We start from the raw sequence: 24878 nt of genomic DNA, 5'->3' as shown, positions 1-24878 counted from the left end.
CTCTTTTTGCTTTCAGTAAAGTCATGACTGACATTCATGCCTGGGTTTTATAGCACTGACGAATAGTATTTGCCCAGCACAGGTGGGCTTGGCCTCTGGAGACCCTGGGCCCACAAGCCACTGTTCTGCTCATCCTCTCAGTGATCAAGCTAGATGTTGCACTGGACAAGAGTAAGGAGCAGGGAGAGGGGCAGTAATCCCTGTACCTATGAGAGTGGAGATGTCCTTCTCATAGTGCATAGCTTGGCCTCCTGGAAGTTACAGAACATTCTAAGTCACTTACCTGGATAATGGATGATTTTTATTCTTTGAAGCAAATATGAAGCCCTTTATAAGTTAATTATCCCCCATCTATGGTTTTGGGGACTAGAGGCTTTTGAGATTTCAGGTTTTGTGGATTTTTAAGTAATTGTACACCCGCTGTGGCCCTAAAAACATGAAAACCGTTCATTTCACATATCCTCTTTTCTTTCTGATTTTTTTAAGGCACAGTCTTGCTACATAACCCAGACTAGCCCCAAACTCCCCATCTTCCCATCTTAGCTCCTCAGCTGCAGGGTACAGGTGTGTGTCAACCTTATATACATTTTTACACATAGCCTGAAGTTAAGTTTTTGCAAAAATTTTAAGTAATCATCTCATGAAGTGAAGTTTCAGAGTATGGAATTTTCCACTTGTGGTACCACAGCAACCCCTGGAGAGGTCTGGGTTTTAGAACAGTTGCAATTTCAGATTTTTGGATTAGGGATGTTTAGCCGGCATCTTGTTTTGTACTGGATGGAGATTTTGTTCCATTTCCCTGCGGTAAACACCATCACAGCTGATACTAATGACTAGATCCTAGAAACATGTGCTGCCAAACACTGAGTTGTTGCTTGTTGCCCATATGGCTTGTTGGTTGGCTTTGGGTGACTCTGAATTTCCCTGATAGAGATGGAGCTGGAGCTTGTGGGAAGATTTGGACTTCCAGCTTTCCCTCTAACATGGGTGTCTCTGAAACCCTGAAGACTTCCCCCATCTGTTTCTTTTTCAAAATTTCTGTTGGAGAGGGGCAAACAGTACAGGCCCATAAGATTTTAGTCAGGTTCATAATGCTCTCTGTTTAATAACTTTCTTTCTCAGCTAATTAGTTGTTTTTTGTTTTGAATTTTTTGGGAGGGTGGTAGTGGTTTCAAGACAAGATTTCTGTATGTAGCTGTGGCTGTCCTGGACTCACTTTGTAAACCAGGCTGCCTCTGCCTCCCTGAGTGTTGGTGTTACATATGTGGGCCACCATGCTCCACTCCTATCACTCATTTTTAAGGGAGATGCAATCCAGGATTCTGTTTTATTGGAACTAAAGTCATAAGATTTTGGTGTGTAGCTATCAATGTCTTGTGAGGGAATCATTGCTTAGGGAGACTAGAAAATGGCAAAAAAAAAAAAAAAAAAAAAAAAAAAAAAACCCACTTTTCACTGGTGGCAAATGGAGTTTGTTCTGGGCTAGAGTTCTAAGCTTCTGAACTTAGAGTGAGCTCTGAGCCAGAAGGTGCTCCCAGGATGACTTGAGAGGGAAAGAAAAATAAAGAGACAACAAATGAAATGCCTAAACAGTCTCTTGGTTCTCTTCAGGCTTTTAAAATTACTCGGGTTGCTCTCTAAACCATCCCCCAGTGCTCAAAGGCACATGGTCCCCATGGGTTCTAATGGGTCATGTCTTGTCAGAATGTACTTTCCTTACAGCTCGGAGAGATGCATTGCCATTTTTAGCTTCACAGGAGAGGGTATTCAGAAGGACTGAGTCTTAAGAGCTATTGCTTCACCACCCCAAAGAACTGTCTTTATAAAGCCACATAATTCAATTTAGGTCTGCTTTTATTCACTTTTGAAAATACTTAGTTTTAGTTTCTCTCTAATGCACCTGAAAATGCTATCAATTTTGCCTATTTCAGTTCAGGTGTGTGTGTGTGTGTGTGTGTGTGTGTGTGTGTGTGTGTGTGTGTGTGTGTGTTTGTGTGTGTGTGTGTGCGCGCGCGCGCGTGTGTGCATGGATAGGTATGCACACATCCATGGATGTCTCTCTTGGTTATGTTACTCCCTATTTGAGATAGCGTCTCTCATTGAACCCAGACATCACTGACTTGGCTAGACTGGCTGGCCATCCAGCAAACTCCAGGGACGCTTCTTTCCTCACATCCACATTCCTGGGTCTGCGTAGGCACAGGTTGCTGTGCTCTGCTTTTAATATGGGTGATGAGGATTTGAACTCAGTCCCCATGCTTGCATGGCAAGTACTTTGCAGGCTGAGTCATCTTCCCAGCACTGTTTTAACTCAATGTTTTTTTCTTTAAAAATGCTTTTTAAATTAAAACAATGACATCGTGTCTCCTCTTCCCTTTCCTCCCTCTAACTCATCCAATGTCCCTTTCCTGAAGTTCCTCCTATTTCCGGCTTACTCCCTCTCAAAGTTGCCTTTTTATTATCACTGTTGACACATACAGACTTGAGTGCGTGAGAGTATTGGATAACCAATTAGGGACCTTATCCTTGGGAGAGACTGCTCCTGCCCCTCAGCAGTTGTCTAAGGGTGGGATGTCATGAAATTTTCTGTGTCTTTGTCAGCACCTTTACTGGTACTGTCATTGTTCATATTTTGTTTAAGCAGCCATACTGTTACCAAGGCTGTAGCTTTCCTGTCATTTCTAGGAGACAATTTTAAAAAGGGATTTTCCTAGACTTTAATGTACATTGGAGTCTGTCATGTGCTCAGCCTTCTAAGAGTGCCTCAATTCCAGCCAAAACATGAAGGATCACAGCCAAACAGAAGGATCCTCTTTAGTAAATGAAGGCATCACACTCTTTCTATCCAATAAGTAGAAAGCAGAGGCTGAGGTACTGGTGTGACTATCAGTGTGAGCAGTGAAGTAATTATGCTAAACCACCATATTAAATGTCAGCTTTGATTACATTGTCTCATAAGGAATGAGCTGCATATCCTGCAAATGCTTTCTAGGAACCTGGTATTATAGGAACTATTCCCTCTTCTGGCATGATGTAGAGATATTCGTGTACCTCAAGGCTTGTCTGTTGTTTGAGCTTTGTTGGCTGCAGTCTGTGTGTCCTGCAGTCCCCACATTGAGCCACCCTCTTCTAAACAGTCCTGGCAGATTGGGTAGATTCACACTCTTTATAGGCTCTAGTGGGAGTTTTGGTTTCTTTAAAAAAAATTCAGTTATGTTATATAAACATGTTTTTGTTTTAATCCCAGATGTGGGATATGAGGCTGTGGCATACTATCCACAGAAGCAGACTATATGCCTCACGCAGGCTCTGAGCGGGGGTGTGATCTTTGCCAGATATGGATAGTTTAATTCTGAGGACTCAGAGAGGGAATAAATGCAAGAGCCCGGAGAGGGGCTGGGCAGGGAGCTCTGAGGAAGAAGAAGGTGGCAGCTGCTCCCCCTGCTGCTGCTGGTTGCTGTGATTGCAATTTGATGAGAAGAGGACATTGGTGATATACTCCTGACTATGAAGATTGGAATTGTCCCAAGGAACTATGTTCCTAAACAGCAGGAAGTTACTAAAGAGAACTCCACCCCCTCTCCCCACTAACCTTTGTCTCTTACCTAGTGTTGGAATGTTGAAAGGGATCGGGGTAAAGAGAGGTAGAGGTATAAGAAATCTCAATAAAATAGCTAAAAAAAAAAAAAAAAAAAAAAAAAAAAAAAAAAAAAAAAAAAAAGCTCCTAAAGTGGCACCCAGATGTAGGGATAGGAATAATGGAAAATTTGGTTTCTAATGCTCTAGAGGAGACTCCAGGGTGCAAATGAATAAATATAATGTTTCAGGATATCAGCAAAAGGCTTACTGTGGCTGCTGCTGGGTTCTCTCTGGCTTTGATCCCACAGGTGATTTTCCGGTTTTGCTTCTTCTTCCTATATGACATTTTAAAAAAGTTTGGGAAAAATGGCTGAACAATTGGAAAAGTTATGAGTAGATATGGAATGGCTTGAAAAGCAAACAAACAAAAAGGATGAAATAAAAAAATCAGAAGGGTCACTTAATTCTCTCATTTTTGAAAAGATTGCAGAGTTGGCTGTGCAACTAGAGAGTTTGTGGGTAGAGATGGAAGCACTTTAGAAACGAACAGCACTGATGGAGAATGGAGGGAAAAAAGGGTTCGAACCTGGAAACTGAGAGCCACAGTTTCCCACAACTGCCACCTTGCCCTGCTCTGTGCACTTTCAATGTCAAATTCCTCACAGCCCCTGGGTGAGCTGGGGAGCTTGGAAAAGCAGAAGGCTGTACAGGGCAAAAGGGTTAAAGAAAAACAGCCTGTTATAAGAAAAAGGTTAATCTTGAGTAAACTGAGCTGCCAGAGGAGCAGCTCCAGGTCACGAGGTCACCAACATTAGCTTTCCCAGGAGCTGCCAAAAGCCTTAGATATCAAAATGCTCAGTGCTGCAGCTTCAGTAAATTCATTCATTTGAAAAGGAATCGTGACCAAGTCCATGAGTTCAAAATGGTTGATATGTTAACTCTGAGAAATATGGTACTTTCTGCCAGAGAAGCGAACAAACCAATTCTGTGGCAGTGAGTTCTCAGAAAGAATGTCTAGGCTTCTCCAGGTTTGTAGACGTTGTGGTAAAGGGTGTCCGTGAACTAGTGAATGCAGGTCCAAGAAGGACATATGAGGTAAGCAGCTCTGGGCCCTAGCAAAAAGTGCAAGCCATTCCAGAAAAAGAACAGCCAAGCATTACCAGGTTACAGGAAACAAAAGCAAACAAACAAACAAATAAAAAACACCAAACCCCCCAAACAAAAACAAGAAACCAAATCAAACCAAAACTAAAAACAAAACAAAGCAAAAACCTTGACAACTGATTTGAAAAGCTTTTAGACCGTTGCCTCAGCCTCAGAGGGCCATAGTATCGGAGAGTCTTGGCTCTCCACCCATCAAGTGGCTCAGCCACTGACCGATCAAAGCTTGGAGCAAGATCAAAGCAACAACTGCCAGAGAGAGAGAGAGAGAGAGAGAGAGAGAGAGAGAGAGAGAGAGAGAGAGAGAGAGAGAGAGCTGAGGAGGTGGTCCATCCACATAACAGATCCACTGGCAGCAGTAAATCTGTCACCTTGACAGATTTACGGGCCTGCTGCTTCAGTGGCAACCCATAGGTGCCTGCCACCCCAGGATGCCCCAGGCTGAGGGAATCTTAAGCCTTGGTTGTCCCAACCTGCCCCAAGGGGTTGGGCTGCCCACCAAGCTGAGGTGGCCTGCTGCCCCAAGTCATCCTGCTGCCCCAAGCCATGGTGATTTGCAGCCGCCCCACTCCCCTTTCGGCAGCGGGGAATCCAAGTAGCTAATGCCTCGTGCCCCCGCCGCCCCCCTCCCCAGCCCTGCAGCCTTTCTGACCACTGCATCCCCCAACCCCCAAGAGCTATGTCTAGCCCTTGAGCAGAGAGCCACCAAATTTTCAAGTCTGCTCACTGCCAGTCCTTCCTGCTTCAGGGCAATCAGACCCTCTTTTCCGCACTGGGGCTGTGGAGACAGGAGACAAAAGGGCGGCTCCTGTCAATGCTTCAGTGGGAGCTGTCCATTGTAACTATTCTTGCCTCAGCAGACTGTTATGAAAACCAGACACCTTTCCTGCCCCAGAAAGCCAACTACTGCTGCCATGGGAGCTGTCCATGATGACAGCAACCTTTCCTGCTTCAGCGTACTGCCTTCACAGTGGATGGACTCTTTGTAAATCTTGGACAACTTGTAAACTTTATTGTCCCTCAAGGCAGAAAAATGGCCAGACCTCTGCCTGAGAAAGCTCCAGCAGCCCAGTCCTCCCCTTTCCCAGGCTTCTGTAACTGCCATCTCCAGCCTCTCAATAGGCGACTATGCTAATTTGGGATGAAAAGTCTGGACAAAACTCTACTAATCTCTGAGCTTAGCCTAGCTTACGACTTGAAATCCCACCAATCCACACTCTGGAAATCCCTGCCCCAGAAAGCTTTGTGCCCTAAGAAACCCTATATAAAGGCTGTGTCTGCCCAGTTCCCTGCTGTCTTCTCCTGGGAGCAGAGGCACCCACTCCTGAATTCATTCCTTCTCTCCTGAATTTGTCCCTTCAATAAATATCTTTTAAGAGATTTACTACCTGCTGTGACTGTCTTGTGGGAAGAAGAGAAGAAACAAAGAAAGAGTGGAACTCAGACTCCTAGGCTCCTCAGCTCCTCAGGGTTTCGGGCAACCCTTCTTGGGAGCTGAAACATCTTTGTTGAGGAGGCCTCTTCTCAGAGCTGTGAGTTCCTGGGCTCCTGTGCCTTAATATACCCTTGGGATACTGTCCCACCCCAGAGTTGTGAGGATTCTGGGCTTTTATGCCTCAGGATACCCTTGGGACACTGCCGCACATCAGAGCTGGGATACCTTCCCAGCCCTTGGAGTTGTAGACACCCTTTCACCACAGTACCAGAAGGCTAACCACACCATATACACACCCCTCTCCCACTAACCTTTTTCTCCTACCTGATGTTGGGGTGGTGGGAGGGATTGGGGTGGAGAAAGGAGGTAGAAGTATAAGTAATCCAAATAAAATAGCTTAAAAATGTGTAACAGTAGGCAGTGTATTTTTGTTTTTTCTAACTCTAGGGGCTCTTGGGTTGCTGCTTCTAGGGGTATGGTGAGGGTAAACCAATTATTTTCCAGGTATGGACACGTGTGGCCATTGGATATGGTGAATGAGAGAACTCTGTGAAGATCTATAGACTGTTTGGCCCTGTAGTTTATGGCAACAAAGTAAATAGAACAAGGCACTGATGACTATATAGCCATAATGAAACCATGGACACTATAGTTGAAGGAAAGTCTCACTTGAGACTCCAGCCACCATATCTTCTTGCCCGCGGATTGTATGTGGTCTTAGGAGGTTCTTGAGTATAGATGAAGTGGAAGGTTAGCTGACAACAAGACTCCATGATACAGACTTTTCAAACTCACCACCCCTGCTCACCCACCCATGGGGTCACAGTTTTTAGTGACATTTGTTTTTTAGTTACCCACATTTCTCTGAGTGGCTACTCACCAATGTCACCAAAAGCCAAATAAACTCATTGGTTGGTAAGTTGGACTTGGGTAGAATATGTACAGAACATATATATCTATATCTCTCTAAACTATATACCTGTTTTTGATGCCCTAAAGGGGGTGAATGGTTACCTATTCCCATTTTCCCAGGAAAAGTCACATATTGGGTATATTGAATTCCAGGACACAATTTAACCATCTCCTTGGGATGTTACTCCCATTGTCCCTTCAGTTTAGTTTCGGTACTGTGCCAGGATTATTATTGTGCACATGGTTATTGTTTGGGTCTTCACTCCTCTCAGTCCATGGTGATGTTTGTGTTTGTATGGTTGACTCAGTGTCTTTTCTATACAAAGGAAAGCAAATCTTTCAAGTGGCCATGGTGCGTAGTATGAGCCTTGTGCTTTCTGGCATGAGTTCTTTCCTTAAGAAAGTCATTGTGGTATTCGTGAATGGAAGCTGCCATGCCATGTTCTCCACAGAGCCCTGGAGCACTGTTGTGATTATTTGAGAAGTTCCTGAGGTTGTTCAGGGGGGCATGCATAGCTGGGAGTCCCAGGGCTCAGCCAGTCTCCTTTGCAGGACTGATCCTATATCATCAGGGCAAAGGGAAAAATGCATCTGTTTGTACATCCCTGAGGACTAAGCTAGGACTAGGGGAATGTGACTATGCACTTGAGTAAGAGACAAACTCCTTTAGCCAGTCAGTCACAGAAGTCTGAAGATAGGAATGTATTTTTTTTTTAAGTTTAGTAACAAATGTCAAAGATCTCATGTGTAGGGCATGTGACTAATTTAATTGGTTCCAGCTTTTACTGTGATCTTCTAATGCAGAGCCACAAAACCATCTTGGTGGCTAATACACACTGTGTAGTTATAAACACAAATGGGAGCTGTTCTATTCAGGACTGGGAGATAAGGGGTTATTGCAAAGATTTCGATGTCCTCTGAAAGTTTTCTGAGTCCCTGAACTGGAGGGCAGCCTGTCCTTTAAATCAACTATGTTCTTGTTTCAGTTGTTGTCTGGTGGGAAAACCACTTCTTTGGACATTGATTTAGGCTGATCTATTTTCTGTTTGTTTGATCCTCAGCCTGGGTTTGTTTTTCTCTTTTGAGTTCATCAGCTACAGCTGAGAAGGTAAAGTCTAATCCTTGCCCTTGCAGAGTGGAGTCTCCGGATTCCTAGTGGGTTTGTTTGGGATACACACAAGGAAAAGACTTCAAGAATTCCCCAAGAAAGACAATCCCTGTCCAAACCACTTCTTCAGCCTCTGTCTTAAGCACTTTCCCGGGCATGTGCATATGCTCCATGTTGATTTAAATTTAAGTACCGATTTATCCCTTCAAAAGACATTCCCACATTATACAGCAGTGTCCAAACTGAAGTTTCTTGTGTGAGAAATAAGACAGATTAATGGTTCTTGGCCAGACTAGAACTTACTGCCTTTCCTGTGCCCCTCAGTAGTGTCATGAAAATGGAGTTTCTCTTTTGCATGTTAGAGGCGCATAGTTTTGTTTTCTAATTACTTTGTATGTTAAGGGCACACAGTTTTATTTTCTAACTACATAAATTGAAAAATTAAAAAGCTTCAAAGGAAATGAAAAAAAAAACTATGAAGGTACGTCTATTCCTGTGTTATTCCTCTTTTTGTTATTTAAGAATGTTGCTGGGGCTCTTTATCTAGAGCACTTACCAGGGCTGCTTTCTCTCCTTGCTCTAATGTGTGCTTTCTCTCCTTGTCTAATGTGTGGACATGGCTTTGTCCACAGGCATGGCATTCCTCACATTGAGTCCAGTTCTTTGTCTGAGTCTGTCCTTTCTTGCTCACTCTTATAAGCAATGCTTATTCTGAGCATCTCTGTAGACTGAGGCTTTATATAGTTCACATTTCCTTTTTGAAAGGAGAATTCAGCAATGTGTAACATCTGAGGCAAAGGTGAGATGTTTTCATCATACTCTCTGAGGATTTTTGCCACCTTATCTCCACCACCTCTGACAGTGCACCAAAACGTGTAGCTGTGTAATGCTTTTAGGTGATATGATGTAGGGCTTAGGACCAGGTCAACCAGTCTGTCGCAGTACAAGCAGCAGTTAGGCCTCTTACTATGGTTTCAGACACCGTCCTTCCGTTATATGCTTATTTCACCACTTGGAGAATGGGGCTGAAAATAGTACTTTCTTATGGTGGAGACAAAATGGCAGAAGATAGACGGGAAGGGTAACCAGTGAGAACTCACCATTGCTGTTTTGGGGTGTCGGAGTAAGTTCAATACTATCCTCAAAACTCAGACGATCTCCAAGATGCTTAGACTATGACCTTATTGGATATGGAGTGTTTTCAGGGTGATAACATTAAAAGGGGATGATGTGAGTTATTGTGAGTCCTACCCCAGTGTCTTGTGTCTTTACAGAAGAAGAGAATTGACAGACACAAAGGGAAGGTCATCAGGGCAGGAACACAGAGTCCAGAGAGAATCTTTTGAGCTGAAGAGATATAGAGATCCTGGAACACATGGGAAGGAGCTGAGAGGGAGTGTGGCTAAAGAAGACATTGAATTTGAACTTCTACCCACAGAACTGTAAACAGACATTATTTTCTAAAGGCATAGGGTTCTGGGGTTGATCTTCACAGCCCCATGGCTCTCATACACATGGATATCTCCAATGCAACCTCATGCCTTAGGGAGTGGACTCACTGGTCACATGCTACAGGCATGCCGTTGCTGATTGGATTCAGCATCATTTAAGGTAACTAAACTCTGAAAGGGACCATACACAGCAACCCAGGCAAGTCTGCATCTTGGATCATCTTCTGAGCAACATTATGTGTGGGCAGAGACCCAGGCTTCATTGCTGCAGCTCCTCCCTGCTCCTTGACTGTGAACTTAAAGGTGGCTCTGGCTCTAATTGTCTATTGGTACCACAGGCTCATTTTACATTTCTGCCTGGCTACTGGATTGTTAATGGTGTCTGTTTCCTGAGCAAATGGCCTGATTGCCACATAGGCCTGTTACTGAAGATGCAATTACACCACAAAGCACATGGCTTGTCTGTGGTGAGAGTAGGCAGTGATTTGTTGCCTGGGTTGGGTTTTCCCAGACACAGACTCATCTGAAACTGGAGACTCATTCATAAATATTTTTCTTTGCAGGCATTGGGGAAGGCCAAATGTAATTGCACATTGAAAAACAGTTCTACCTAGAAGGCAGGGGAGTGAGGCTGCTGGCTCAGAGCTTACTGATCTGAGTACTTGTTACTCAAGAAAGCTTCTGAGACAGAGAGGTAATGTGACTTGTGCGAGATCACAGGGCCAGTTAGTTGGCTTGTCTTGTTCTTTGGAGGCCCCCATTGCTCTCTGTGCTGGGGGAAGGCAAGAGCTGTGTTCACAGCAGCTTATGGATCTGAGCCACCTTGCCTACAGCTTGTCTCTAATAGTGGTAGGAATCATTCTTATTGTTGGAACAGTACACTCTTCCCATGGTGTGCTCCACAGATCTCACGTCGATCTATAAAGCGCTACCACAGTCTACATAGAACCTGCACACACCCTCGTTTAGACTTTCAGGCATCTCTGGGGGAGCTTGTGACACCTTCACAGCCTAAGTGCCACGTGAATGGCTGTCATGTCACATCTCTTGGGAAATAAGGACACGGGAATATGTCTCTGCATGTCAGGATTCATGCATTCCACGCCCCCACCTCCCCACCCCTGAATGCTTTGACCACAGTTGATTGAATCTGCAGATGGGAAAACCTGGGGACACAGAGGCTGACTATAAAAACCTCTTCTTCCTTTTTTATGAGAATGCATTTAGGAAATAAAGAACAATTTAAGAAAAGAGAACAATTGATCACAATCTTTCAGCAAGACACGACTTCAATTAGCATGTTTTATTCACTTACAATTAATTTATGAATTGTCATGTATTTTTCATTTCTTATTTTGAACAAAATTAAAATCACAGCTGATACAGTTTCATATCCTGGAATTTCCCATTTCTTATAGGTTGATTATTTCTAGCAGCATTAAATGTCTAAACTCTGGTTTTATAATATTAAAATATGCAAATTTTTAAGTCTTAGAACAATTTTGTTGTTATTTAAGTGGTTTTTCAATTTTGCAAATAGAAATAACTATTGTGGTATGACTCATGCAAACACATTTAGAATTACCTCTGATTTTTTAATAATATAATTACATCACTTCTCTCTTTCCTTTCTTCCCTCCAGACATTGCTACATACACCTACTTGCTCTCATTCAAATTCATGGCCTCTTTCATCTCTTATTATTTTTATATAACAAATGCTTACACATAGAAATTGAGGTCAAAGAGTAGGGCTATTTTTAAGAGCTATAAACAAAATACATATTGCTAAAGCACATGCTTTCTCATCAGAGTAAAAACTAAATGTTGGACTTTGAATCAGGAAAAACAAATTTGAATTTCAAGTTCACCCTTTACCAGCCCTATGACCATAGACAAACTTTTCCTTGATTTAATATGTAAAATAACAGTGCTTCACCAGGCTGTTAGAATTAAATAAAATATTCAAATCCTTAGCACAGGATCAGCAGATAGAAGGTAACTCCATCTTTTTTGGATCTGTGATTTTCTTTTCTGCCATTACAGTTACCTGCAGTCAGCCATAGTCCAAAACGTTAAATGAAGAATTCTAGATGTAATGACTTCATAAGTTTTGTGTTGTCTGCTGCTTTGAGTGGTGGGATGAAATTTCATGTGATCCTGCTCTATCCTGCCCAGGACATCGATCATCCCTTTGTCCAGTGTATTCACAGTGTATAGCTTAGCCATCCATTAGTCATCTAGTGACCTTGCCAGTTATCAGATTGGCAGTGGTGCCAGGGTACTTGCATTTAAACCACCCCTACTTAATAACAATTCCTAAGCACAGGAGCAGTGTGGCACAAAGGAGACAACAGGGCCTAAAATATAAACTGGCATATTGCCCCTGTATCACGCGGCAGTGCTGTAGGTGTAGAAAGCTGGGCATAGTGCATAGAGGGAGTATTCAGAGGCTTAGAGAGACAGAAATAAGTTTTAAAAATTTAAGTGGTGCATGTGTGTATGTGTGTGTGTGTGTGTGTGTGTGTGTGTGTGTGTGTGTGTGTGTGCCATGAATGTCCAGGTCCTGTCCAGAAAAGGATGTCAGATCCCTTGGAGTTGATGTCACAGGAAGGTATGCTGCCTGATGGAGATATAGGTGATAGGAACCGAACTCAGGTCCTCTGAAAGAGCATCATGAACTCTTAACTTCTGAGCCATCTCTCCAGGCACCAGAAATAAAAATTAATTTTTGAAAGACAGAACACACTCACATAAATTTTATGATAGTATATTGTTATTGTTGTTCTATATTATTACTGTTGAACTTTTGCTGTTCCCAAACTATAATTAAACTTGACCGTAGGTGTGTGTATATATATGTATATGTATATATATATATATATAAAGTCTAGGAAATATATAAATATATATATTCTAGGAAAAGATTGCATATATAATATTTTATATTGTCTGTGTTCTTAGGCACTCACTGAGGTGGGGTGCTAAAGAAGTTCTCCTGATGATAATATAAACTGCTTGACCCAACTAAATATTTACTGTTTATTACCCTAAGGTTTTCCACCAATGAGGAGCCAGGAACCAGACCCTTCTAGGAAAAGACCAGGACTTTTTATTTTCCAATCATAAAGCTATTAGTGTTGGGGGAGACAACCACATATTCCGTCTAACAGAAAGTAGGTCATTTAAGTGAAATTTCCCAAAGCAGGCTGTGTTCCCTGCCAGTGAGGTATAGAAAAGCCATCATTATAGCAGTTCAAAGATCAAGATCAGGGTCTTATAACAACACTCTTTCCCAGTGAAGAGTGCCTGGGGAGCTAAAACCATTGCCACAAGTTAGAATTCACCTAGTGCAACAGCCAACCATGGAGAAGTTGGTAAGGCTGCCTCAGAGGTGTGGGAGAAGGCCACAATGGTTGCACAGGAACCACAATCATAAGGCTCTGAATTTATGTTCTTGAATTCTCAGGTTCTTAAAAGTGACAAAGGAGGCTGAACCAAGAAAACTTGGGGGAAGCATGAACTTCACTTGGGGGTATCTAGACAGGACTGCAAACCCAAGCCCAGGCATTCCTTAGCTAGGTGACTTTGGGCAAGTCACTAACTACATCTTTCCTCCCTAGGTCTGTTTCCTGCTCTGCTAAATGGCATCAGTGCAGCTACAAAGCAAGGACTGCCAGGCTAAAAGAAAGCAAAAGGGGGTATTAAACAGAAACAGGTGTTGTCATTACCTGTGAAACATTGGGTAATCCACCAGCTTACTCTAGGTTCACTGTCTTCATGATACAACAAAGAGAATCATAATTATACTTCCGCTATAATATTGTTATGAGGACTATTGAAGAAAAAACTGTGCAGGGGTGGAGTGGCCTGTGCAGCACTGTGAAATAGTGAGGATGGGGCAGGCAGGGAGCAACCCAGAGTGGAGGACACTGAGAGGCAGCAAACTTCAGTGGCTGGGGTTCAGGACACCCTACTACCTGTCTCACATTCACTCCAGTTTGCTTACCCTCCAGTTCTTGCCTCCTGAGTCCCTAGATAACACATATGTTTAGTGTAACAACTTCACACACATCCCACAGAGATGATTGAGGCTAGTCAGTGCCTGCTTGTGTGTCTCCTGTGGTTTGGTTCTAAAGGGGAGGTCTCATCACCACAGTCAGCCGGTGCCGTGCAAGGAAAGACTGGGCATTTGTATTTCAGGAGATTTGAACTGAACCTCCAACTCCATGGTGACCTCTTTTGGCATCTTTCTAATTACAGATCCCTTTGGGAGCGGAGGGCATGAACTATCAGGAATTGTCCTACCTCAGATTCAGGGTGCTGCCACCCATACACACAATGCACTTTTCTGTCTTCTAAAATCTCACTCTGAAACTGTCAGATAGATGGTCTTGAGACTACAGCAAGGGCAGGTAACTCATGCTTGTGAAAGCAGACACCAGGAGTGATATGGATTTTGGCCTTTTTACATTAAATATGGCAGTGGGGAGTTACGTAGAATTATTGACTGAGAGAAGGTTGGTATTGTGTGTGTGTGTGTGTGTGTGTGTGTGTGTGTACATACTTATGGGTGTGAGAATATGGGTGTGTGGGTGCACATGTCTATGGGAGTTGTAAGTCTATATAGGGTGTCTTCCCAAGTCACTCTCCAGCTTATTTTGTTAAGACAATCACTAAATCTGGAACTCACTGATTCAGCAAGACTGTCCAATCAGCAAACTCCAGGGACATGGTGGTCTCTATGGCATGTCAAAGCTCAGCGATTTTAGCTGATGCCACCGCACATGCCTTTAAAAAAAAAACATGGATTCTGAAGACCTGAACTCAGAGCTTCGTGCTTGTAATGGCAAACACCCTAGAAACTGAGCCATCTCCTTCATCCATTGGTTAAGATTCTTACAGTAACTTCTTATGAATTTTCATGCATTGAATCCTATACATTATTCCTGCCAAGCTCAAATGTACTCAGCTCCTTTGTGGTAAAAATTAATCCTGCATCCGCTGAGACTTTTCATCCATCATGTGACCACTATTAAAATATCAACAAAAATGGTTTTATTGAAATATCATTGATTTTGGCAAATGCAACTGGACATGCAACTGGCATTGTGGGAGCTTTTCATTAATGACCCTACTGCTTATAGAAACAAATGCTGGCCTGGTCAACCCTCAGAGTCACTCAGCCATTTTAATGAGAGCTTGCCATCTGGGTACTAATTACACTTGGCCAGAATCTACCTGAGTCCCATCAAGAGAAGAGAAAGGATGCCAGTGAAAGTTGGTGAGGAATTAGAGCTGAAAAGCTCGGCCTCCCAAGGAGAAGGGAAAGGAAGCCGTGGGCTGCTCCTGGCTTTTGGCTAGGGAGAAGTACTGGGTAGATAATGGTGATGCTCTCATAATGGTAAATGTGGGAAAGATAATATCTGGGCAGGGGCTGTGGAGGGGCCTGCCCAGGTTAGTGCCTGGCTATCATCTATTCTTTCCTCTATGATCCAGAGCATGAGCCCAAGAGGAATTCATACTGGTATAGATTTTATCTGCGATTATAAAGAGAAGTTATGTTCTTAGGCAGATTCAAAGATGAACGATGGGAAGTAAATCTTTCCCTGGCTCATGCATTTGGAAAACAGAACAGAATAGGAAGGAGATGATGGGGTGTGTATCAGTTAGCTATTGCTGTATAACAAACTGTACCAAAATATGTCAGATCAACAACTCAATTTCTCATGAACTCATGGACCAACTGGGTAGTTCTACCAATCAGGACAAGACATGGCTCAACTTTTTTTTTTTTTTTTTTTTTTTTTTTTGCGTCTGTGTCTAGCAGTCAGAGTGGTTGGGAGATAGCCTGGACTTCGACTGGCTAACATGGCTTGGCTTTATATTACTTGTACTCTTTGGAATCTTCCTCTCACAGCAAGTGTGGACTTTTAAGAGAGGGAAGAGCATGTGACGCTTCTGAAGGTGAGGTTGCCTGGGTTGCATGATCTTGTCATGAGGTACGACTGCAACGACTCTCCAGGAAAAGCCTGTCTGCTTTTGTCCTCCAAACATCTGCATTACAGAGAGCCACGGGTTCAGTTACAGCGATCCTAAGTCCCAGCATGACCACTTTCAGTGCTTGGAATTTGTGAAGGACTTATGAATCTTTTTTTTTTTTCTTTTTTTTAGAGTTAGTTTTATCAATAGAGAATAAGAAAGCTGTTAAAAAAAAAAAAAAAACCACATTTCGCACACGGAGACAGAAGAAGTGATTTCATGTCTGCACACTAAACAGCTGAATGTGAATCAGCAGAAGTTGTTGCAATGTTAGAAAAAAAACTCAAGTGCCCAAGGAAGAACTAATAGGAAAGAAGAATTTAACAAGCCAAGAGAGACCCGTATTATTTCCAAATTAGCCAGAAGTTATTGAAATGTTCTGTGACTTCCAGTTACTAGGTGCCACTGGTATAAAGATTGTCCTTGGTACAGGGGTTGAAGGAGGTAATGGGCTTTGAGGGGTGTGGGAGGGAGGCTCAGAGACAAGAGATGAGACTCTGAACAGCCAAGGTAAAAGAAGAAAGAACTAAATACCAAATATTATGGTTTGGAGCAAAAAAATTACCTAGATGACAAAATGGGCCTCGTATTAGTTACTTTCCTGTTGCTATAATAAAACATCATGACCAAAAGCAATCTATGAAAGAAAGGGTTTGTTTTGGCTTACGTTGCAAGAGAGATAAGTGTCCATCATGTCTGGGAGACATGGTAGCAAAATGGCAAGCAGAGCAGCAGGAGTTGGAACTGAGGGATCACGTTTTCAACTGTAGAATGAAGAGAGAGAGAGAGAGAGAGAGAGAGAGAGAGAGAGAGAGAGAGAGAGAGAGAGAGAGAGAGAGAGAGAGAGAGAGCTAACAGTGAGCTAAGGCTCCGAACTCTCAAATCCTGTCCCCGTGGCATCCTCCCAGAAAGGCTGTATTTGCTAAACTTCCCCTAATAGCATGACCAACTAGGGACCAAGCCTATAAGGGATAGTTCTTACTTAAGCCACTGCATTCTACTTCCTGGCTCCCATGGGCTTGTGGCCAAATCAAGATGTAAAATGCATTTAGTCCATGCATTGATGCAAAATCCAAACGTTCCTATCTAGACGTCTTTTACAGTCTTAAAACTGCTTAAAAGTCAATGTTCTGGCGCTGGCAAGATGGCTCAATGGTTAAGAGAACTGGCTGCTCTTTCATGGATCCTAAGTCCAATTCCCAGCAACCACATGGTGGCTCATAACCATCTATAATAAGGTCTGGTGCCTTCTTCCGGTGTGCAGGTGCACATGCAGATAGAGCAAAAGTCAGAGTTTCAAAGTACTTTTTGAAAATCAAGGCCATTTCTTAACTCTATCTCCCCCCAGTAAAGTAATTTCCAGCATACAATATATTCCAGCATAGGTTATATATATATATTCCCATTCCAGAAGGGGCTTAGTGAGGAAATACTGGACCAAAGCAAGATGGGAGCTCAGCAGGGTAGACTGCAAATCCTGTAGCCCTGTGTACAGTGTCAAAGGGGCTCGGTGGATCTTCCAGTTTTACTGCCTGTGACATACACCTTTCTATGGGGTGGGTTTCACTCTCTGTACACAGCTCTCCTTGGCAGATAACTCACAACCCCGTCATCTCCAATCTTGGAGTCTCACTGCAACCCGGACATCACTTTTCCTGGTTCTTGCAGGGGCCTCTGAGGGTCTCATGGCCGTTGAGGGCCTCCATACAGGCTCTTCCCTGACACATGCTGCCTGGTTTCAGCAACTCTCTGAAGCACTGGAGGGATCGTCCATGATTCCCTCACTCTTGCATCTTCACCGCCAAGTTGGATTGCCAGAGATGGACCCTACCCATCTGGAATCACAGTTGCTGTACATTTTGTTTGCAGTTGCTTTCTAGGAGCAGAAAAGCCCTCAGGTTCTCTTCCACAAGCTGGAGGCTTACCTGGGTGTGGTTTTGGCCTCGAGGGACCTTTCCTACTCCAGTGACTAAGGCCTCTCCTTAACGTTGCTAATCTCCTTAACCATTGCAGCCTCTGGTTCAGCACAGGTCTTCAGCGGTGGGGTGGGGTGGGGTCCACATTAAGGAACCTAGGGTTCTTTTTCTCCCCAAACTGTACTTTGTATGTTTTTATGCTTTGCTTGTTTCTCTGTAGACCTATACAAGCACTCTGCATACTCAATATTATGACATAATCACTCTACATACTCAATATTATGCAGTCTTGTATCTTCCCTCACTAGGGTCTGGAGAGATGGATTAGTGGCTAAGAACACTTGCTACTCTTGCAGAAGACCCAAATCTGACTCTCAGCACTCAACATGGCACTTCACAACCACCTGTAACTCCAGTTCCAGGGTGTTTACTGCCCTCCTCTGGCCTCCGTGGTCACCAAGCATGTGTGTGGTGCACATATACACATGCAGCCAAAACAAGTATAAGATAAAGTCAATAAATATAATTTAAAAACTTTTTAATTTCTTTTTTGAAGATGTTAAGTTAAAGTTTAATTTAGCTTCAAATAAGTCCTCAGGACAAAGGCAGAAGGTATCCGCATTCTGGGACTTTCCTCTGAACTCTGATGAGCTGGGTTTCACTTTCCTCTCAGCTCTACTGTCTTCCAGGATCCTACTATAATGTCCCTCCACCGAGCTCTGTTTACAACATCCAATTGCTTTCTAGCCCAAAGGCCTAAGGTCTTCCATGTTCCTCCAAAAAGCCACGCGATCAGATTCTTTACAGCAACAAGCCACTCTATCGTATCAGTTTCTGTATCAGTTACGTTTCTTTGCTGTGATAAACACCATGACCACAGCCACTTAGGGAAGAAAGTTTGACTTCAGGACTGAGAGAGATCAGAGTCCACCATGTTGCAGAGGTGTGACAGCAAAGGACAGGCATGGCATCAGGGATCTGTGAGATCACATCTTCAACTGAAAACACAAAGCAGAGAGAGCAAAATGAAAATAGGGCAAGAATATTAGCTCTGAAATCTCTCCCCCAGGGACTTACTCCCTCCAGCAAACTCATCACCCCTAAACCTTCCCAAACAGTATTACCAACTGGAGAGCAAGTGTTCAAATGCCCACAGAGGATATGGCTCATTTAAACCATCACAGGCTCCAACTCCATTAAGAAAAAATAAGAGAGTGAAGCCAAGTCACATAAAATTATAACCAAAGGAAAAACTAGTCCTGAGCTAGCCATATAGGAGAGGGAACTAGGCTGACTACTAGAATAACTGTGGAGATCAGTGTTTGCATTGTTCAGTATTAGTGTGGTACGGAGCCATGGAATATTCTCCCCAGGAAGTTTTCAGGATGAAGTAACATCTCTGGGACCATGGACCAAGATTAGATTAATTAGAAAGACATGAACTCTTTTTGGCTCCTCAATAACTGAATAATAGCGTGTGCTGTGGGCTGCTGGCACTTCTAGACAGTTGTGCTCAAACTTTGTTAATCGTTTCTATTTTTAAACACGAGTGCTTCCTCCTGGTTGAAGCATGTTATTTCAGCCACACTATGCGTCTGATCTTCCTAAAACCATTACTCTTCTGTGAGGGTGCAAAGCAAATGATGGCCAGGTGTAAGCTTGAGAAATTTGAATGTGGGTGTCTCTGAAACCACTGGCACGGTTGAACCCAAAGCTTGCTCCCTTTCTGAATGATGGCTTTGTATTCCCCAGCAGCTTGCCCATGAGGCATCTTGTAACCCTATCAGGGGCCATGACCTGAGGTAAGCCCAATAGGCAAACTCTTATGAATGCAGAAAAGATGTCTGTGTTTTCTAATTCAATCCATGTTAGAGCCCAGGCTTGCTACAAAAAGAGGGAACAAATGGGTCAGCTGTAATGCTGGAAAAGGGTGATGCTCTCCACAGGGAGTGCAGAGCAGGCATTCAGTGGGAAGTGATAGTCAAATGAGAGGCAGTGTGAGGCTGAGGATAAGTATGGTTAGTAAAGGCAGACTCCAGAACCCACCCAGCTATGTAAGCAAAGTAGTTTTAATGAGAGGGAGGCTGTGGACAAGCAGCTCTTCCAAATTAAGGAGGGGAAGTCTGGGTGACCCATGAGCAGTGGTGGAATTACTTGGGTGTCTGAAGTGAGTGACTCACCAGGGTACTACGGCCCTTCATGGTTGACCTGTCATCTATCTAAACAGTCATCACCCAGAGTGATCACATTTGCACCAGTCCCCATCAAGGAGAGTAGCAACTCTTCTGTTGATTAGAAGAGAGGTTAAAAAATATGAGAACAAACTTCCCCTCTTTCTTATGTTCCCACCACATCTGTGTATACTTTGAGGTATTTACAGGGCTTGAGTAAGTCAAAGATGCAACATCATCTTTTGGAAAGTGTATGTGTTGGAGGAAGGATGGGCTAAGTATTTAAGAGCTCTGTGCTGTAGTTAGCTCTCTAGTTGCAGTGACAGAATGCCTGACATGAACAGCTTAAGGGTGAAAACATTTGTTTTGGTTCCTTGTTTGAGAGGGGGGTCAGTGTACAGTTGCTTGGCTCCATACACTTGAGAAGACCATCAAAGAGGTGGGAACCTACAATGGTGGCTGTTCTTCACTTCTTTTAAAATATTCTATTTCTTCCATTTCATATATGTGTACTGTATTTATATCACTCCTTCCACCCTTCCCATGCCCCCTCTCAAATTCATGACCCCTGTTTCTTTCATAAATTAAAAATTATTTCTCCTGTCTAACTGAAATTTATATCCATGACCAACATCTCCCTAGTCCAAAAGGCATCCTGTTTTCTAATGGTAAGGTAAGAATTTTCTACTTTTTACCTAGAAGGTCAGAAGTCCCTGGTGGCAGAGGACTTGCCAGGATCAAGGGATCCCAGGCTCTGCTAATATAACATAACTGATAACATAACTTAACTCAGCCTCTCATAGGCCTGAGTCTAGTTGTGCACCTGGTGCTCTCAGGTGCCCTTGCTTACAGCTGAGCTTAAAGGCAGCTTGCCAGTGACCACTTTCTTTCAGATTATTCCCATGGCTACTATCCACTCACCCCACAAAGACAGAAGGGTAGTGTCCCTGTCCTTGAACTATGGATGTGAAGAGCATTCACCCAGCTCAGAATTCCAGGTGTGTAGAGAATGCGGATCTTGGCATATAAGTCCCCTATTCCTTCTACTTTTCTCACGCTTCCTGCCTTTACTTAATTCTCCTTTATACTCAAGGATAAGAAATTGTACAATCCAGGCTGCTATAGTTTTGATATTGAATGGTTCCTAAAAGCCTTCCAAATATGTTAAAAGCTCAGTCCAGAGGACAGTAATCAGACCTTAGTGGAAGGAAGTTAGGTTGTTTGGGGTCATATCCTTGATGGGGATTCTGGAACACTGGTCTCTTCCTCACTATATTTTCCATTCTGGTTATGAAGTAAGTAGTTTTGTCTCACTATGCCCATACATCATCCGTTATTTGGTGGCTCACCACAGGCCCAAAGCAACAGGGTCAACTGATTAGGACCTGGGGCCCTGCAAACTGCGCTAAATAAATCTTTTCTGCTTAAGATCTCTTTATCCTATCATAATGTTCTACTTGTAGGTTTCTAGGACCCTCTGGATCCTTCTACTTTGCTATTCTCCCATGCTTCTCTCATCTAGAGTCCCAATAGGATGTCCTCCTCTCTGTCCCACTTTCCTGGTAAGTGAAAACTTTCGTGGGACAAGCCCCTTGGGCTAGTATGCAGATATAAGTGAGTATATACCATTTGATTCTTTCTGCTTCTGGGTTAACTCACTTATTATGATCATTTCTAGCTCAATCCATTTATCCACAAACTTCGGGAATTCCTTGTTTTTAATAGCTGAGTAGTATTCCATAGTGTATATGTACCACAGTTTCTTTATCCGTTCTTCTACTGAGGGACACATAGGCTGTTATGATAGGCAGATTTGGGCCCAGGGGTCCCGCTTAAACTAAGGTACCAGCCAAGGACAATACAAGTGGTAAACTTTAAATCCCTACCCAGATCTAGCCAATGGACAGAACATTCTCCACAGTTGAGTGGAGAGTGGAGTATGACTTTCACACAAACTCTGGTGCCTCATATTTGACCATGTCCCCTGGAGGAGGAGACCTGGTGGCGCTCAGAGGAAGGATAGCAGGCTACCAAGAAGAGACTTGATACCCTGTGAGCATATACAGGGAGGAGAAAATCCTCCTCAGGAACAGTCATAGGGGAGGGGAATAAGGGGAAAATGGGAGGGAGGCAAGAATGGGAGGATACAAGGGATGGGATAACCATTGAGATGTAACAAGAACAAATTAATAAAAAATTAAAAAAAAAAAAAAAGATCTCTTTATCCTGGTCTATGAGTCAGGTGATCTGAGTTCCTGAGACCCACATGGTGAGAGAAAACTGACTTTCACAACTTATCCTCTGACATCCATACATGTTCCATGGCATATTCACACATGTTGTAAAAATGTAAAAGACTTTTTTTTAAATCCCTGGATATCTTTGGCACTTTGTTTCAAGAATAGAAAACTGGCTAACAACAAAGTTAAAGTAAGAATTACAAAGTACCTATATAAGCTTGGAATGAGAAATCATTTAAATTTACTTAACCAACAGTATAGCTTAAATTAGCTTAACCAAGAGCATCAGCTCAACAAACACGATGACCTTTACTGAAAGTAATTTGTAGATAACTAGAGGAAAGAACTAAATTTAGATTTTGAAATGGGAAAATTTTTTCCAGCTTTGCTTGTCAACTTACTCAAACATGGGACTAGCACTTAGGAGCACAGAGATAGCCTCTGACTGGGTTCTCAGCATTGGGCTAGGACTCTGCCGTTCCTGTGTGGGTTGTTTGTTTTGCACTGTGCTTGTTTCCCTCTATGGATTACCACCAGCATTATTTTTTCACTCGCACATTTTCATCCTCTCAAATTATTTCATGAGTGTGTGTTTAATTTCCTTAGTGTATAAGAGTCCAAGGTTGAGATCCATGTCTTATTTATTTTGTATTTCTCTAGAGTAGACATTTAATAACTTATTTCTTTTCTAACTATATTTCTGCGGCTAGATTAAAAAAATACCCTTTATTTTGATACCTACAAACTAAAAAACAAATCCAGAGTACTACAAAAAAATAAGTAAAGCTAAAAATGTTGTTTCTTTCCATCCATTGATTCCTCAAACCAATTTTGATAGATATGTGAGTACAAGTGTTGTTTTTTTTCTATGCTTCCTTATGTTTAGATGGTATATTGCCTGGCTTCTTGTGAACCTGACGCAAGAGAAAGTCATCAGAGAGCAAGGAGCCTCAGATGAGGAAATGCCTCCATGAGATCCAGCTGTATGGCATTTTCTCAATTAGTGATCAGTGTGGGAGGGAGGCCCAGCCCATTGTACACGGTGCCATCCCTAGGCTGGCTGTCCTGGCTTCTATAAGAAAGCAGGCAGTGTCGATGGCCAAACTCTGCCAAGACAGGGTAAACAAGTTCTCAATAGTTCCTGCCTCGCAAATATGTCTGTCAGACATATTGGGCCAGAAGGCTGAAGATGATGCTCCAGTGTTATAGAGAGTTTTTTGGGTGACTGTTCAGGCAGTAAACTGTCTCTGTCATTTTTTCATTTTGAAATCTGCTAATCTACACTCCTGGTTCTCTCAGATATTTAAGTTTTATCCCTTCTCAAGTCTCTGATGGGTTTGAAGACCAGACAGTTTAGTCTTTCAATTAAGCTTAGTGGGTTAGGGATTAAGATGTTTTTAGATCAAGATAGATGTTTTAAGTTAATAGAGATGAGATATGATAGATATTGATCTCAATTCAGAAATTTACACTAAACAAGATAGGAAAGATGTTTACTTCAAGTTTGCCAAATACAAATAGCCAAATCACTATGAATGTAACACTTATATAATTCCTGATTGTCTCGTGATTCTTACTGCTGTATGTAGTTTATTTTACTCATGAGTAATAATATAAATGTATATGTTAAAAGAAACATAATAAAATATTTTTAAAAAAAATAACGAAATCAGGAGGAGCAAGACAGTGAGCAGCACCCCTACATGGCCTCTGCACTAGCTCCTGCCTTCAGGTTACAGCCCTGTTTGAATTTCTATCCTGACCTCCTTTGGTGTTGAACAGCAATGTGGAGGTGTAAGCTGAATAAACCCTTTCCTCTGCAACTTGCTTTTTGGTCAAGGTGTTTCATTGCAACAACAGAAACCCTGACTAAGACAGATGGTCATCACAGTCTGAATTTTTTTGATGATTGTTTCCTTGCCTTCTGTTTTATGAATCAGTTCTGTATTCATCCTCTGTACTTAAAAAAAAAAAAAAAACCAGAAACAGCATTATGTTAAAGACAGGACTTACTGTCGAGTGGAAGCCGTTAGGGCAACTCAAGGCTCTGTAAGGAAAAGTAGAAGGACCCACCTCTGCATCCTGACTGTATTCATGAGCCTTTCGAAGGCTTCTGGAGTATCCCTTACTTTAATTTGATCTTACACCTATCAGAATGTCTAAGGTCAATCACATAAGTGACAACTCATGCTGGTAAGGATGAAGAGGAAGGGCAACACTTTTCCATTGCTGCTGGGAGTAAAAATTTCCATTATGGAAATCTTCCTCAGAAACTTGGGAATCAATCTACCTCAAGACTCAGCTATACCACTCTTGGGCGTATACCCAAAGGGTGCTCCAATCTACGACAATGACACTTGCTAAACAATGTTCATAGCAGCTTTATTCATAATAGCTGGAAACTGGAAACAACTTAGATGTCTCTCAACTAAAGAATGGATAAAAAAAGTGGTACATTTATGCAATGGAGTATTACTCAGCTGTTACAAAACAATGACATGATGAAATTTGCAGGAAAGGGATGGAACTAGAAAAAAAATCATCCTGAGTGAGGTAACCCATACCCAGAAAGATAAATATGTTAAGTATTTACTTATAGGGAGACATTAGCCATTAAGTAAATGATAATCATGCTACAATCAATAGGCCCAGAGAGTTAGGTAAAGAGGAGGAGTCTAGGGTGATGCAGGGATCTCCCTGGGAAGAGAGAGTAGAACAGAGTTTAGAGACAGACTAGGGTGGGTGGGGCAGGAACAGGTGTTGAGGAGGAGAGAGATAGGGTGAAGCAACAGAGATTGGGGAAGAGATAGCTGGAAACCTAGTGCAGTGGAAACTTCCTGGAGTCTATGAAGCTGATCCTAATG

This window comes from Acomys russatus, chromosome 3 (genome assembly GCF_903995435.1).
Source record: "Acomys russatus chromosome 3, mAcoRus1.1, whole genome shotgun sequence".
Lineage (NCBI taxonomy): Eukaryota > Metazoa > Chordata > Mammalia > Rodentia > Muridae > Acomys > Acomys russatus.
The sequence above is the reverse complement of the archived record's forward strand: the minus strand, read 5'-3'. Positions refer to the sequence as shown.